Source organism: Chiloscyllium plagiosum, chromosome 15, assembly GCF_004010195.1.
Source record: "Chiloscyllium plagiosum isolate BGI_BamShark_2017 chromosome 15, ASM401019v2, whole genome shotgun sequence".
NCBI classification, from domain to species: domain Eukaryota; kingdom Metazoa; phylum Chordata; class Chondrichthyes; order Orectolobiformes; family Hemiscylliidae; genus Chiloscyllium; species Chiloscyllium plagiosum.
The window spans coordinates 67,031,472-67,038,326 of record NC_057724.1 but is presented as its reverse complement, the minus strand read 5'-3'; the positions used below and the strand labels follow the sequence as shown (position 1 = coordinate 67,038,326).

Sequence of the window (6,855 nt, the reverse complement as noted above, 5' to 3'; positions counted from 1 at the left end):
TCCAAACTTCCAGCTCAGCACTGTCCCCATGACTTGTCCGGACTTGTCCTACCTGCCTATCTTCTTTTCCACCTATCCACTCCACCCTCCCCCCGCCCCATCACCTCCCCCACTCACCCATTGTACTCTATGCTACTTTCTCCCCACCCTCTAGTTTATCTCTCCATGCTTCAGTTTCACTGCCTTTATTCCTGATGAAGGGCTTTTGCCCTAAACGTCGATTTCGCTGCTCCTTGGATGCTGCCTGAACTGCTGTGCTCTTCCAGCACCACTAATCCAGAATCTGGTTTCCAGCATCTGCAGTCATTGTTTGTTTACAGAGGTAAAAACAATCTTCAAAGCTCCCTTTCTGCAGCTATGATACCATCCCTGATTAGCAATGCCACTCCTCCACTTCTTTTACCTTTCCCCAGATTCCTTTTAAAACATCAAAAACCTGAAACATCCAACAACCATTCATGCACCTGTGATATCCAAATCTCCGTAACTGCCACACATCATAGTTCCGAGTGCTGATCCATGCTCTAAGTCCATCACTCTTATTCCTGATTCTCCTTGCATTAAATAGACACACTTCAACCCATCACACTGACTGCAACTTTGCCTTTTCAAATGCCTATCCCTCTTCACAGACTCTGCACGCTGCATCTGGCTGTTCACTGCCTACTCCATCATCTGATTCATAGCACCGGTTTCCACCCCTCTGCCAATCTAGTTTCATGTAGACTGATGGAAAAGTAATGGCTAAGTTGAATTTGTCCTGCTCTTGTGGACAGGGCACACTTGGCCAATTTTCCACATTGTTTGGTAGATGCCGGCAAAAAATTCTGCCTCAGGTTGCAGCTGCAAAATACTCATTCAATACTACAGCCATGTCTTCTGCTTCCACATTTTCACACAAGAGGTGAAGGAAATCTAGATGTCTCCCCATGAAAGCTGTTGAGGCTAAGGATCAATGGAGAATGTGCAAATTGAGATTGGTGGATTATTGTGTGGATTCGAGTGAGGATCAGCCTCAAGGAAAAATGTTACCAAAGTCTCAGTCTAAAAAAATAACTTGGCACCAGATCGGCTAAAAAATTACAAAGAGGAAGTACGAGAAAGTTGAGCATGATCAACTCAACAATTATAACTAAAACCTAAAACTAATTTGCATGAACTCTTGAGGGAAAACTTGTAATTTATACAACACCTTTCACAATCTCTGGACTTTCCAACACTCTTCACAGTGAACAAAGCACTCAATAGCATGTAATATTGTCAACTGTTGTAATTTAAACAACCAATTTGTACAGAGCAAGTTCCCAAGTTGACAATGTCTCATCTAAAATGAAGCATAGCGATACTGTAGCACTCAATGTGATGTGAGCCTTGACTTTGTACCTGGGCCTGAATCCATAACTAAGCGCATTAGGTACAAGATTGTTACTAATTGTTCAAGTGGCTGTCACTTTACAAAAACACACAATTACATGTAGCATCATAGACTTTCAACTAGTTTAAATACACAATTCTACTGCTGTAAAGTGAGACCCTACATACACTGCAGTGTTTCAGTGCACTGTAACAAATGGGAATGTTGAAGGCCTCAATTCTATTTTTTTGGAAATATCCACATACCTTAAACACTGATTTAATCTATTTCATTTGTTACTGTTGTATTTGCTACTCCAGTGGTTAGTATTCACGACACACACAATACATCAACTCAAAAGCATTCTGAAACAAAGTATTTGTCAGTGACCTCTATAAAGTGATAGTATTACTAAGCGACAGAAATATTTAAGTGAATTTCTCACATGTCCTTGTCTAATTTGGGAAGGAAAGAGACAAGAAAACAAAAATGTTATTTGTGCAGTATCCCATGTTTAATCTGACCAGACTCTCAAAATCAACCTTAATAGTTTGCTGAATACTTTACTTCCAGAACAAGGCTTTAAGACTATGGATTAAAGTTGCATAATCTCACAATAGTCCTTCTTCCAACACAGTGAAATAGCATCCAACTAACTTGGTTGAAAAATAAATAACCCTGAGTAGTACACCAGAGAGCAAAAAGACCACAAGGCTGATCCTCACTCTGCGAATTTGATTTGATTACTGTCACGCATAGAGATCCAGTGAAAAGTGTTGTCTTGTGTAACTTACAGGCAGATCATACTATAAAGGTTCATCAGGCTAACAGAATGGAGCACAGGATATAGTGTTACAAAGGCCAAGGCAGCGCAGAGAGAGATCACCATTAACATTAAAGTGGTCCATTCAAAAGTCTGATAGCAGTGGGGAAGAAGCTGTTCTTGAATCTGTTTGTACATACACACAAACCTTTACATCTTTTGCCTGAAAAAAAAAAGAGGGTGAAGTATAGAATAACTGGGGTGGGAGGGGTCTTTCATTACATTGGTTGCTTTCCTGATGCAGTGGGAAGTATAGATGAAGTCAGTGGACAGGAGGCTGGTTTGCATGACAGTGCTGTGTTCACAACTCTCTATTTCTTTCGGTTTGGGAAGAGCATTGTCATACCCAGCTGTGATGCATCCAAATTGGATGCTTTCTATGGTGTATCTATAAAAAATTGTAAGTGTCTTCATGGACATGCTGAATTTCCTTAGCTTCCTAAGGAAGCAGAGGCATTGCTGTGCATTCTCGACCATAGTGTCAATGTGGGTGGACCAGGGCAGATTATTGGTGATCATCATTCCCAGGAACTTGACGCTTTTGACCACCTCCACCTCAGCTCCACTGATGCAGACATGGGTGCCCTCCACTCCACATCCTGAAGTCAATGACCAGCTCCTTCATTTTGCTGACATTAATGGAGAGATTGTTGTTGTTACACCATTCCATTAAGCACCAGTTTAACTGATCCCATCCTGGGAGTGGCCAAAATGCAACTACTGGCCTCAGTGCCCATACCTGAGCACCAGGAGAGATTTCACACCAAAACTTACTTACACCAATTTTTTCTAAAAGTTTTAAACCTTAAAGACTCTCAAACAGAAAGAAAATCAAACTATCCAGAACTTGTTGGATCCTGTAGATTAGAAAATGTAGGATACTGGTGCTTGCCAAAGAAAGCTTTCTTAACCTTTGAATAAAATTCTGTTTCCTATTTTACCACGTCAGAATGCTGTTACAGTTCATAGCACCATTTGCACTTCAATGCATCATACTCTTACACTGATGGAAAGAAAAAGAGGGTTTAAGAAAAAGCATAACCATAAAGAATGAACAAATATATATGGGGGGGGGGGGGGGGGGGGGTGGCAGGGAAGGCACCATCAGTAAAACAAAAATTAACCTTTCCTTACGTTTCATAGAATTGCACAGCTAGAGTTTAAGAGAGAAAAGTGAGATAGCATTTACATCACAACATAAGTGACAGAGGGGAATTCTTCACCCTTCTGTACAGGTCCAGCTGTGGCATAAATTATTGCTTTAACTTGAACTGCTGCTAACTTTGACACCTGTCCAGAAACAGTGGGGGAGAAAGGTGAGTGCAGCCAGGGCCCAGCACTGACTGAACCCCTTTAGACAGGCACATAGCACTGGCTCTGCTCTGCTCTGCTCTCCTTTAAACGCGTTAGCCCCCAACAAACACACTCTAATCAGCCGATCGGCCCCCGACTGAAGCGTCACTACAACAACAATAACAACAAGGGGTAGCCATACCTGTTCCTGCCGACCGGAATCTTCACAAGCCCAAATCCGCCCTCCTCCCTCTTTCAGTCAGTCTCTCACTCCGCCGCCTCTACCGACCGCGTCACCTGACCTTCCCCGCCCGGTCACCCGCACTGCGCATGCGCTTCCGCCGCGCGGCCCTCTGGGAGTTGTAGTCTCCTGGCCAAGAGGTCACCCTCCCCACCGACTTCTTGCAGCTGTGTTCTGATGGAAACAGCCTGACTTGGCCTTTCATGGTACACACTGTGGCAGGGAAGAGCTGCCAGCAATGTGCATTGCCAGTGCCACACCTTCTCTGTCCACTCTGAAATTCCCTGCATTTGCTCCAATTTCTGTCTGTACCAAACTGAAAAGAAGAGGTTTCTAACAATTTAAAGTCATACAGCACAGAAACAGACCTTCCATTCCAACTCGTCCATGCTGATCATATTTCTTAAACCAGACTAGTCCCATTTGCCTGCGTTTGGCCCAAATCCCTCTAAACTGTTCCATTTCATGTCCCTGTCCAAATGTCTTTTAAATATTGTAACTGTACCTGCATCTACCACTTCCTCTGGCAGTTCTTTCCACACATGAACCACCTTCTGTGTGAAAATGTTGCCCCTCAGATGCCTTTTAAATCTTTCTCTTCTCACCTTAAAAATATGCCCTCTAGTTTATGCACCTGTACCGAGGGGAAAGACCTTTGCTATTCACCTCATTAATTCGTTAATTTATAATTTACAATATTTTATAAGTCTGTATAGGGTTACCCGTCAACCTCCTATGCTCCACTGAAAAATATACAACCTCTCCTTATAACTCAAACTGTCCAGCCCTAGCAACGCCCTTATAAATGTTTTCTGCACCCTCTCCTATTTAATAATATCCTTCCTATAGCAGGGTGATCAGAACTGTATGCAGTACTCCAAAAGTGGCCTCACCAACATCCCGTACAACAGCAACATGATGCCCCAACTCCTACACTCAACAGTCTGAGCAATGAAGGCAAGAGTGCCAAATGCCTCCTTTATCACCCTGTGTACCATGTCACAGGTTTATTCTTTCCAAAATTTTAGCATGTTTTACTTTAACTGTTTGTTGTATTGTTGCCTAAATGTCTCAACTTCAGACTTAAGCCAACAAAAGTCGAAGCACAGTTAGAGATATGCTGAAGAAGCTAAAAATATTTTTTACTATATAGCAGTTTTCACAATTACTGTATGTCTCAAAGCACTTTACTGCCAATGAAGTCATCTGTTTTGAAGTGTAGTCACTGTTTAACGTAGAAAACACAACTGCCAATTAGCATGCAGCGAAGTACCACAAATAGCAATATGATCATCTGTCTTTAAGTTATTTGAGGGATAACTATTGGCCTGGATCAGGACATCAGGCATAGTTCTCCTACTCATCTTCAAAATAGCATTACAACTATGTCCAGCTCGGTGTACTGGCAGAATCTTGGATTGACATCTCATGTAAAAGACAGTATCTCCAAAGATGCAGCATCAAGTGTAAGTATGATTAGGGATAGTCAACATGGCTTTGTGTGCGGGAAATCATGTCTCACAACCTTGATTGAGTTTTTTGAAGAAGTAACAAAGGGGATTGATGAGGGCAGTAGATGTGATCTATATGGACTTCAGTAAGGCATTCAACAAGGTTCCCCATGGGATACTGGTTAGCAAGGTTAGACCTCACGGAATACAGGGAGAACTCGCCATTTGGATACAGAACTGGCTCAAAGGTAGAAGACAGAGGTTGGTGGTGGAGGGTTGTTTTTCAGACTGGAGGCCTGTGACCAGTGGAGTGCCACAAGGATTGGTGCTGGTCCTCTACTTTTCATCATTTATATAAATTATTTGGATGCGAGCATAAGAGGTATAGTTAGTAAGTTTGCAGATGACGCCAAAATTGGAGATGTAGGGGACAGTGAAGAAGGTTATCTCAGATTACAATAGGATCTTGATCAGATGGGCCAATGGGCTGAGAAGTGGCAGATGGAGTTTAATTCAGATAAATGCAAGGTGCTGCATTTTGGGAAAGCAAATCTTAGCAGGATTTATACACTTAATGGTAAGGTCCTAGGGAGTGTTGCTGAACAAAGAGACTTTGGCATGCAGGTTCATAGCTCCTTCTAAGTAGAGTCACAGGTTGATAGGATAGTGAAGGTGGCGTTTGGTATGCTTTCCTTTGTTGGTCAGAGTATTGAGTATAGGAGTTGGTCGGTTATGTTGCGGCTGTACAGGACATTGGTTAGGCCTCTGTTTGAATAGTGCATGCAATTCTGGTCTCCTTCCTATCGGAAAGATGTTGTGAAACTTGAAAGGGTTCAGAAAAGATTTACAAGGATGTTGCCAGAGTTGGAGGATTTGAGCTATAGGGAGAGGCTAAATAGGTGGGTGCTGTTTTCCCTGGAGCGTCTGAGGCTGAGGGGTGACCTTATAGAGGTTTACAAAATTATGAGGGGCATTGATAGGATAAATAGACAAAGTCTTTTCCCTGGGGTCGGGAGTCCAGAACTGGAGGGCAAAGCTTTAGTGTTAGAGGTGAAAGATGTAAAAGAGACCTATGGGGCAACATTTTCACACAGAGGGTGGTACATGTATGGAATGAGCTGCCAAAGGAAGTGGTGGAGGCTGATACAATTGCAACATTTAAAAAGCATTTGGATGGGTATATGAATAGGAAGGGATTGGAGGGATATGGTCCGGGTGCTGGCAGGTGGGATTAGATTGGGTTGGGATATCTGGTCGGTATGAATGGGTTGGACCGAAGGGTCTGTTTCTCTATGCTGTACACCTATGACTCTAAGTCTAGCTCCATGTGTTCATAATGTTGGTTTCATTGATTTGGAAAAGCCTTTGAGACCATGGAAGCCATATTTACAAAAGCACTAAATATGGAGTTAGTAATTAGTGATGTTAGTCAGTTCCCTAATGCAACAGGTTTTGATAATTCTGCAGAGGCAGATTCCCTGAACAGAATCTATAGCTTTCTTCCCCAAATGGCAAGAATGTTACCGTTTGAGACACAACCAACCCACCCAACCCAACCTACTAGATTACAAATAGATTACAGTGGGCTTCACATATTTAGCACATGACTGAGTCTTTGCTTGCAAATTTTCTTTAGATTGAAAAGCCTAATCTATTGTAGTTTAAATGTAGAAACTTATCAACTCCAAAGAAT

The 6,855-nt window shown here is 42.4% G+C and overlaps 1 protein-coding gene across 2 annotated transcripts in view; it reads right to left on the bottom strand.

Annotated features, from left to right (window-relative positions):
- mtm1 (myotubularin 1) overlaps positions 1 to 3,803 on the bottom strand; it is a 161,876-nt gene extending 158,073 nt beyond the window's left edge. For both annotated transcript variants that reach the window (XM_043705109.1, XM_043705113.1), the window contains exon 1: positions 3,673 to 3,803. The gene's annotated coding sequence lies outside the window, so the exon portion shown is untranslated. The remainder of the gene's footprint in view (positions 1 to 3,672) is intronic.
- Between the last annotated feature and the right edge of the window lie 3,052 nt (positions 3,804 to 6,855).